Source organism: Camelus ferus, chromosome 29, assembly GCF_009834535.1.
Source record: "Camelus ferus isolate YT-003-E chromosome 29, BCGSAC_Cfer_1.0, whole genome shotgun sequence".
Lineage (NCBI taxonomy): Eukaryota > Metazoa > Chordata > Mammalia > Artiodactyla > Camelidae > Camelus > Camelus ferus.
In genome coordinates, this window is record NC_045724.1 from 26,768,745 (window position 1) to 26,778,386 (window position 9,642).

The 9,642-nt window shown below is 51.6% G+C and overlaps 1 long non-coding RNA gene across 3 annotated transcripts; it reads left to right on the forward strand.

Moving 5' to 3' along the window:
* Window positions 1–639: 639 nt before the first annotated feature.
* LOC116660434 lies at window positions 640–9,605 on the forward strand. Of its 3 annotated transcripts, XR_004315956.1 has the most exons (4): window positions 640–1,254; window positions 2,638–2,735; window positions 3,801–4,100; window positions 4,340–9,605. It is a non-coding gene; the product is annotated as an uncharacterized LOC116660434 (long non-coding RNA). The 3 variants fall into 3 exon arrangements; XR_004315955.1 differs by having other exon boundaries at window positions 640–2,502; window positions 3,801–9,605; XR_004315954.1 differs by having other exon boundaries at window positions 3,801–9,605.
* The last annotated feature ends 37 nt before the right edge of the window (window positions 9,606–9,642 follow it).

The window sequence follows — 9,642 nt, forward strand, 5'->3', positions numbered from 1 at the left end:
CCTGTAATAATACACACTGGAAAAGAATTGGGAAGAAAAAGGAATATATACATATATACATACAACTAAATCACTTTGCTGTACACCAGAAATGCAGGCAACATTGCAAATCAACTGTACTTCAATTTAAAAGAGAGAGAGATGAAAACGAGTGTCTGATTGAAACATGAAGCCGGACACCAGAAACAGACACTGTCACCGATGATACTTCAGTGAGCAAAACGTACATGAATAAAAGAGAGAGAGATGGTCCATTCACACAGGGCCCTTGTCTGGACTCTAGCAGGAAATCGGGCGAGTTAGCAACGATCCGCTACAACCTGTGACATAAACAACACGATGTTAGGTCCCCGGGAGGGACAGAGTAGGGGTGTCATGGAAGGCCTCCCAGGGACAGGGCCAGGGTCCCCAAGCCAGAAGACCCCCACAAGGCCCCCAGGGGCCACCAGCTCTAGTGTGGAGCCAAGATACAGGCAGAGATTCAGTTCTCAAGGGTTTCAAATGTCGTGCAAAGGATTTTAGAATTTGCTCGTTGAGAGCCATTTAAGAATTTTAGGCAGAAGAATAACATGATGAGTATGAGCTTCAGGAAGGGTGTTTATTCCGCTGGCATCGCAGCAAATGGACTTGGGGGGGGGTCAGTGGGTGAAATCTGAGCATGGAAACCAGACTGGAGGCCACTGTGAGTTACTCCAGGCAGGAGCGCGTGAGAGTCAGAACAGGTGGTGACAGCAGGAGGAAAGGAAGGCGGGTTTAGGATCAGGACAGGCTGCCACATTGCTCAGCCCAGTGCAGAGGCGTCCACCACCGCGGAAAACACCCCTGGGCACTGGTGGTAGGAGTCCCACCTCTGGAGTTCATTGTTCTTATGTACATTGTCTTACTGTTTCTATTTGAAATTGCTGTAAGCCCACAAAACAGGAAACGAGTCGGGACAACTGGCAGCAACTGGGGAGCATGACCCAGGCAGTGAGGGAGGGGGCCGTCCGCGAGGGCTCCCGGGTGAGACTCTCAACCTGTGGGCTGAGTGTCCACCTCCAACACAAGCTGTAAGCACCCAAAGTGCCAAGGGGCCCCGGGGATCCAGTCACCTGGAGGACGGAGAGCTGACTGCGGGGGAAGTGGTGAGTGCACGCCACTCCAGCAGCACCACGAGGAAGGCGGCAGGAAGCTAATCACCAAGCGTGGCTGATGGCTTAACCATCTGGAGGAGCGTTTGGGGAAAACAGAACAATGACAACGAAATGCTAACGGGTAAGAGGACGTGGGGTGAGGGGGCTCAAGCTTAAGGGGTTCTTAAATTGGGGTTAGAAAGAAGTGAAGGCAGACAGAACGTTGGAACGTGCTAAATTACGTCTCCTGCTGGTGGCGGTGGCAGTGGGAGGGACCCAGAGGTCAGCCGGGAGAAGAAGCCGGTCCAGAGCCCAAAGCACAGGGCTGCCCACGCCCGAGAGAGGAGCGGGGCTCCCGCCAGGGGTGCTCGGTCGTGTTCCTGGGCCCTCCAAGCACAAGGTCAGCCCTGAACCGCTGGGATTCCCGCCGCTGTGACAGACCTGCTACTCGCTGCGTTTTCTCCACGAGGTTCTGGAACATCTGGCTGCTCTGAGTGCTGGGATAGCTTAAGGGGAGCTGGAAACATTTTAAATCTTGAAAGACCGCCAAGCCCACTCCCAAGTGCTGCGGTCTGTGGGCTGACACGAAATCTGTCAGACTGATTTCAACTGTGGACGCTAACTCAGTAAGTCCGGCTCCAAATGTTTGCCTGGAGACGCCTATCACCCGAACCTGCTGTCTGCACTCACTCCAGATTGGACGACCTCCAGACAGTCCTTTGACTTCATGCTGCAGACCCTCAGCTCGGGGGATTCATTTCTACAAGAAGTTAAAAATTCAACCCATGGTTTCACTATAGTCGAGTTAATGAGGACCCTTCCCAAGGTTAACACCGAATTCCGCCCCGTGGCCTTATGGAAAGAACGCCACCCTACCAAGAGGCTTGAGTGGAGGAGAGCGCTATTGGAAATCAAAGTGTTTTAGAAGACAGAGGAATTACACTTACAGGTTGTCATTTGTATTCCAAAAATAGAACAGCTATCTCAAAGACACCCTGTGAATTATTTGCGTGACTTGAGCCCTCCTTCCATCTGAAGGATCCTTGTACAAACTCTGGCACCACCTGGCAGACTTTTTGTCCTGCACTTGGCAAAACCGTTTTCGGTCATCTCCCTGGGTGAACGTTAGTGAGAATGCTAAGAGTCCATCTGGATGAGCTGGGTCTCTGTGTGCTGTCCCGCCCCCCGACACAGGTTTCCTCCCTTCTCCCTCCCAGTGCAAGCATATCCCAGCATTTCATTATGGAACTTTGTCAGAAGCTTTTTCTGCATCTACTGAGATGACCACACGGCTTTTCTTCTCCAGTTTGTTCACGTGGTGCATCACATTGACTGCTTTGCAGATGCTGAAAAGTCCTTGCATTCCTGGGATAAATCCTACCTGATCATGGTGTGTGATCCTGTCAATGCATTGCTGAGGTCGATTTGCTAGTATTTTGCTGAGGATTTCTGCATCTATATTCATAAGTAAGACTGGCCTGTAATTTCCTTTTTTTGTGATATATTTGTCTGGTTTTGGTATCAGGGTGACGGCGGCCTCTTAGGACGAGTTCGAAGTGTTCCTTCCTCTGCGGTTTGTTGGAGCAGTTTCAGGACAGGCGCCGGTCCCGTTATGAATGCTGTGTGAGTACCAGCGGCCTTCCGTGAGCACTGCTTCACTGCTGAACCGATCCGCGTGCTATGAACACATGTTCCTTTCTGTACAATACTTCCATTGCCTCATTTTTGTCATTAGCTTCATTTTCCTACGTCCCTATCATTAGTTCTGCTGAAACGTCCCAGCAGTGCCGTTTGAACGCTTCCGAACGGGACTCTGCACACAGTCCGACCACCCAGTGGGTCGCGGGCTCCCGTTTCCTCCGTCCTGGGGGCCCCAGGCTCGGGCTCCAGCGGAAGCGGGGCGCCGGCTCCCGGGCTGCACAGCCCCGCCCGGGACCCGCGTCTGCCTCCGCTCGCCTCGCTCGCTCGGCGGGCTCCTCCGGCCGGCGCAGCCGCCCTCTCCCCGTGGGGGTGTGTCCGAGGAACGCAGCGCCCGCTGCGGGCGTGGCCTCTTCTCGGCGGCGGCGCGGGGCAGCTTTCTCCGCCGGCGTTCCGAGCCAGGCCCCGCGCGGCCTTCGGAAGCCCCGGGGCGCTCTGAGCCTCCGCGAGCGCTCGGCGCGAGCGCGGTTTTAACCTCGCAGGATGTTTCGACGCCTTTCTTCGCCGCCGTTTGTCTTGGGGGAGTCAGGCTAGTGGGAGGAGAGGCGTTTACAGCAGAAGCCAATGGTCTTCGGCTCTGGGGGAAAACGCGTTTAAAAAATCTTTTTCTCTCTCCCACGTTTTCTCTTTTAACGAAGTTCTTTAAAAGACGTTGGAACTCGGACGCTGTTTTCTTATTTTCTTGTTGCTTCTGCTCCCATTTTTCATTCGTTTCCATTTTTTTCTCATTTCTTCCAGTAGGTTTTCTCTGCTCTATCTTCCGAGCCTTCGGCTGAGCTTTTCAGCTTCAGTTGTGCGTGTTCTGCGGGACAGAGCTCGCTCTTCCCTCTTTGTGCCTTGCGGCGTTATTTCTTTTTTCCCTTGACTAAAAGGTCATCTCTTATTCTCTAAGGGTTTAAGCATTGTTTTGTTGTTTTATTCTAGCAGCTTCATTGCCGTTTTCTGACTGAGGTTTTTTGTTTCCTCATTTTGTTCCTTTTTCTTTTCTAGTCATTGAGGTTATGAGTTTACTGCTGGCTGTTCCTTCGTAACTAAGAGTGAGACGTGACAGATCTCTCGGAACCTCTCCTCAGTGGGCAGGACTTGGAAGCCAATCAGCCCGGGGAGCTGGGGGCCCCCAGGTCCCTTGTCTCAGGGTTTCCCTGAGGCTTTTGGTTTCTCCAGAGATGAGGCCCCGTGTCCCAGCCGGAAGGGACGCCAGGGTCCCGCCGGGGGAGGAGTGCAGCATCTCCCCATCCACCGGGGAGTTCCTCTCAGTTCTCCTGGGTTCTTCAACCTCTGTGGAGCCTGGTGAGTGTGGGTCCCGCGTATTCATGGGGGAAGAACACTGGTGTCCTTGTGGGGAAGGGGCTGGTGGCGCGGAGCAGGGGAGCAGAGAACCCAGGGTCCGGCCATGACCACCCCCCAGCTGCTTCTCCTGTCAGGAGCTCAGCCTTCCTCCTCGCCCGCACCTCCTCATCCGAGGTCCTCCCAGAGCCCCGGGGGGACGGGGGGTGCAGCCTGAGCTCAGCAGCCACCTGCCCCATCAGCACGTCTGGTCCTGCTCCCTCCGCCCGGGGAGGCCCAGCACGTCTCCATCACCTGTCGCTCCGCGCTCACTGCCCCGATGAGGACCAGAGGGCACCCTCGTTCTCGGTGAGTCTATGGACTCCGGCCTTTCTAAGTCTTCCTCACGCTGGCGTGGAGGTTCACCTGGTCGTGGCCACCCAGCCCGGTGTCACAGATGAGCCGTGTCCTCCCACTTCAAACCTCCCCTCTTATTTCTAGGTGAAGAGAAGGAAGCTAGAAATCTGGCCTTCGAGCCAAGTGAAAGATTAGAGTTTGATGTGATTCACATGGAGATGTTTGTTGCCTGGTCTCTTTTAAATCATTCTCAGCAGTTAGGTAATTACTTTTCCTATTTAGTTTTACAGAAGATTTTGCATTGAGCTGTCCTTAAAGGTGGTGGAGGAAAAACACCCAGGGAGGAAGGATTGCTTAGCTAAAGGCTGAGACTCAAGGATTCTGGCCGGATGCACAGGAGGGGCTGCGGGACTGTCACAAAGGAGAACCGAAAGCTGACAGCCACAGGAAGTAAAAGCTTTGTATTTCTGTCTGAATAGGAACAGCACCGCCATTTTTTTGGTTAAGGATTTCCTTGGGCCCTCAGCTGTGGGCTGTTTGCAGAAAGCTACTCACCAGGATGAGCGTGGCTATTACTCATCAGAGTCTGAGAGAAGTAACAGCCCGCTAGGCAAAGATCAGGAGAAAAGCAGAGGAACCGGCAGGTGCCAAGGCCCTGGGGTAGGAATGTGCTGGGACTCACGAGGACCTAGGAAGAGGCCACGAAGCTGAACCAGAGATGCTGACAGTGGGACTGGTGGACAGCCAGCCAGGCGGCAGCCCGAGACAGACTTGGGAGGGGCTTGTGGGTCGGCTGAGAGCTTTGGCTTGGACTCCGGGTGAGAGCAGGAAACCCCAGAGGGTCTGAGCAGAAGAGAGACGTTATCATACCTGGTCACTGCTGCTCCTGATGAAGGAGAGGGCAGCGCATTATAATTGTCATCACACCATCGCCATTACAGCACCACCGTCAGTGTTACACTGCCATCAGTGTCAGTGTCATAGCTGTGACTCCTGAATGTGGGGCCATATTTGGCACGTGGAAGAGTAACTGGACCAGAAAAATAAATAAATAAATAAATGGCAAATTGAACCTAAGTGAGGGGATGGGCGTGGTAACTAACCGCGTCACCTCATTACGGTAATCATTTCATTGCTGTGCAGGCATCAGACCACCGTGGTGGACACCCTAGACTCACACCTATGTCTCAGGCCAATTATATCAGTAAAGCTAAGAGAGAAAGAAAATAAAGGGATAAAAGTAAGCATTTTAAGAATGAAGGAAGCCAATACATGGTTTAAGAAGCGTTTACTGGAGTGGGGCGGTCTGAGTCAGATCTCCTCCACTTACGGAGACATCAGTGCGGGTGGAGGCGCTGGGCTCTGGCTGACCATCTGCACGTCGCAGCCCCTCTGCGAGGACACCACCAGGGCTGGGGTGCACTTAACCACGGAAATGAGAGGCTGATGGAAACCGCTGATCAGTGTCATCAGCTAAAATACCATTTTTGCATAGAATTCTATTATATTCTCCCCCCAAATCTCTCTGAAAAACCTCTCTTACAGTGTGTTACCAATTGCTGTGTGTGCCCTTAAAAATGAAGGCGTGTGACCCCAGGGGTCGACTGCAAACCAGAGTAAAGAGGAGGCGTCGTGTCTGCCGAGCTCAGGACGTTCGCTGTGCAGAGGCGCACTTAGGGAGCACTCGGCTCCTTCTCTGAAATGTGCGCTGTGAGCACTAAAACGGCCCCGCGGCAGGTCGCTCTGTCGGAGCAGTTTGTTTTTTAGGAAAAGTTTGTTAACTAGAGTAAGTGAGCGGTAAACACATGGCTTACTTTGTAGAGTGCTTTGTGATTTCAAAAGCAGTTTCATTTCCATTTGAAAAGCACTTGCTGTCACAGCAAGGCTGTGACAAAACTGTCCATCTCGCCACTTTCCCATCGCTGTTCTAAGATGAGAAGGTCGAGGCTCAGCGGGGCCGGCAGGAGGGCCTGTCGGTCGTTAGACATCCGTCATCATATGGCGGGCTGAGCAGGGCCACACGACGCTGATTAAGACTGAACTATTTTCCCTTAATGCAAATTTCCCTAAATGTGTTAGTTAGGATTCTCTGGTTATAAGCAACAGGAACTCAGCCTTCGTAACAAGTGAGAAGAGGCCTCGGGCCCTCACCTGGTTCCCAGGATGGAAGTGGAGCCACAGAGCTGGGCTTCTGGCTGATGGGAACCCCGGGCAGCTCCGGAGACCTGGGGGCGGAGATGCTGGACACCTGGACATCTGGGAACGGGCTCTGGGATGGTGGAGAGCATCTTGTTGGCCTGGCAGGTCACAGCTGGTGACACAGGACAGGGGAAACGCTGACCTACAGCCCTAACAGGACTGGAGATTGTGGGGAGCTGTGTGAGTGCCAGGGCCCAGGGAAGGACAGTCACTGGGCAGACAGAATGACATCTGCCCCCTCCAGGTTCACAGATCTGCTTAGTCGTGGTGATGCTGGATGCCAGGTAATCCAAGCCAATCTGTCCAATCTCCCAATGCACTCATTCCTAAGAAGGGGGAAAATACGGTCTAATAAATGTGGAGTTGGGTAAAATCCCAAAGAACTTGGAATTTCCAAGCCAACAGGAAGAACTCTTTTATAATTGCCGCCGCTTTCTTCAAGAGAATAGAGACATCAGAGCTGAACAGAGCATCGGGAGCTCTAGCATTAATGGTCTGAATCAGGTCTGATTTTGTATTTCAGCAAGTTTCCAATGATTGAGGACCTCTCTGGGTTACGAATTCTGAGTTTAAAGGATAGAAGTGAACTGCTTCATCCTGGAAATTATTCTGTCCAAGCTAATCGAGGAAGCAGAGTTTGCTTTTTTGGCTTATCTCCCTAATCAGGAGTCAGATTGAAAATGCCTGATCACAAAAATGGCAAGATGAGGTTCTCCCACTGCGTCAGCTGTACTGCGTGCCCCGCTCGAGTTCATGTACTTGATATTAAGGGAGTATAACGTACATATTTCAGTTGTATTCTCTGTCAATTCCTATAATTAACCTCTGCTTATGTATCCTAATGTGCATTCAGTAGACACTGGGGAGTTTACCCAACGCCAGCCTGCATGCTGGATCTGCGGGGATGTCAAGACACAGGACAAGCAAAACCTTAGAGAGATCGAGGTGTGGCTGGTGTGAATGGAGAACAATCAGTGCACCTGCCGATCACCTCTCGTAACAGCAGCATCCGAGGAAACAGGTCGCTCCCAGGGCCCAGAAGAAGCAGTGGCGCGGGGAGTCCACATGGCTGCAGGCAGCGGTCAGGGATCCAGCCCTCTGCACCAAAGCCGGCGCTGCGTTCCGCACACCAGGCTCCTCGGAGTGGCTGGGTGCACAGTGAGAGGCTGGACACTCAGCAACAGGGCCACAGAAGAGGTCCTGACTCATTCCACCTGGAGAGGCGGTGACCGCTGACTCAGGCTGGGAGGTATGTCACATCACGCCAAGCAAGGGAAGAAGAGACACTTGGCACAGAAAAATAAAGTTAGCAGAAAGAGCACAGAGACTTAAAACGCACGGAGTCTCCACAAGACCAATCACGTGCGGATCTCTGCTCAAAGCAGAGCCTGAGGTGATGCTGGTGGACCGGCCAGAGCCAGTCCTGAAAGCCCCCAGAGCATGAAGATTAGTGTCCTGGTCCCAGCTTGCTGGCTCGTTTCTTCAGGCAGAATCGTGATCAGAGCTGGGCTTTATGAAAAACGATATCCGTAGGCCACGGGGAGAGCAGCTGGAAGGGGAGAGGCGGACAGGGAAGAGGGGCAGAGAGAGAAGGCACTGCCAGTCCGGGGCACCAGATGGACAGAGGGACGCCGGGAGGGCTGTCTGTCTCAGGGGGCTGAGGAAGGAGCTGGTGGTACAGACGACCATTCCTGGGTCATCAGGAGCTTGGCACCAGGGAAACACAAGTGGTCATTTTCATTTCGCTTGTTCACCACAGTCAGCATTCTCAAAACGCTGGATCTCGCTGTTCGGCAGGAACCATAAACTGGTGTTTCCATTTTCCCCAAGAGAAAGAGTCCTGGAAGGCCTGTGTGTCTACATGCAACCAGATATCTGTGTCATATAGAAGTGTCTGTTAGAATTAATTCTTCTAACTCAGAATACAAAGTGAATCCGTTCTCAACACTGACGGTGAAAAAGACCCATCAACAAGCACAAACTGCTGCGTAGTGATGACCCGTCCCAACCGCTCAGTGACGACCAGCATGGGTGCTCCTGACTTCACAGCGTCGGCTCCTTGAAACCCTAACGTACAGACGTCATTTTATGCTTTTTAGAATATATATACAGCAGAAATGAATGTGTATGTGTACTTTTTTCAGACTCTTGTTTAACTCCGTGAAAACGTAAGACGACCTAATCTCTCACCCAAACCTCAGGATGGACTTCAGTGCGTAGGGGCGCTGATGGGAAGACGGTACCACTCAGGGCTGAGACCTCCCGGGACGGTGTGAGGGCAGAGGGGGAGACACTGAGCAGAAGCCAAGAAAGAGGAGAGCGTGCCAAGTACGAAAAAGGTGCTGTTTTTAGAAATGCGTATCCAGGCATCTGCCCTTTCAGAACTGTTTTCACAAGATGCGGTTTTCACTTTGTAAACTATATTTTAAAAAGTTATTCCTAAGCTATATACCCAACACCCTGACTCCTGAGTACCGAACTGTAACGTGCAGGTCAGGTACCAGAAACTTAAGGTCACATGATGTGGCGAACATGATGGAAATGTTTAAACGTCATCAACGCTGCTTAAACTAGACGGCACACTCCGCTCACTTGGCGTCAAATGGAATCTCTCTCTTCCTACCTCCTGTCAACAAAATCACAACTCTGAACCCATGAAACCCTAAGAAAAGGTCTGAGGGTAGTTTTCTTAGGAAAGTACGTTGACCTGTGTTGAACAGGGGTAGTAGTTTCCTGTTATGCTTTTTACTGTGTTTCTGAATGCGTTAAACATTAATTACTTTTTTAAATTGGAGTACTGTTGATTTACAGTGTTGTGCTAGTGTCTGGTGTACGGCACAGTGATGTAATTTTATGAAGATTTTTGTTCCATTCTGGTTTATTACAAGGTATTGAATACAGTTGCCTGTGCTGTACAGTAGGACCTTGTTTATCTATTTTATATATAGTAGTTTGTATCTGCTAATCCCAAACTCCCAATTTATAAAGACTTTCATTAAATATATAAAAG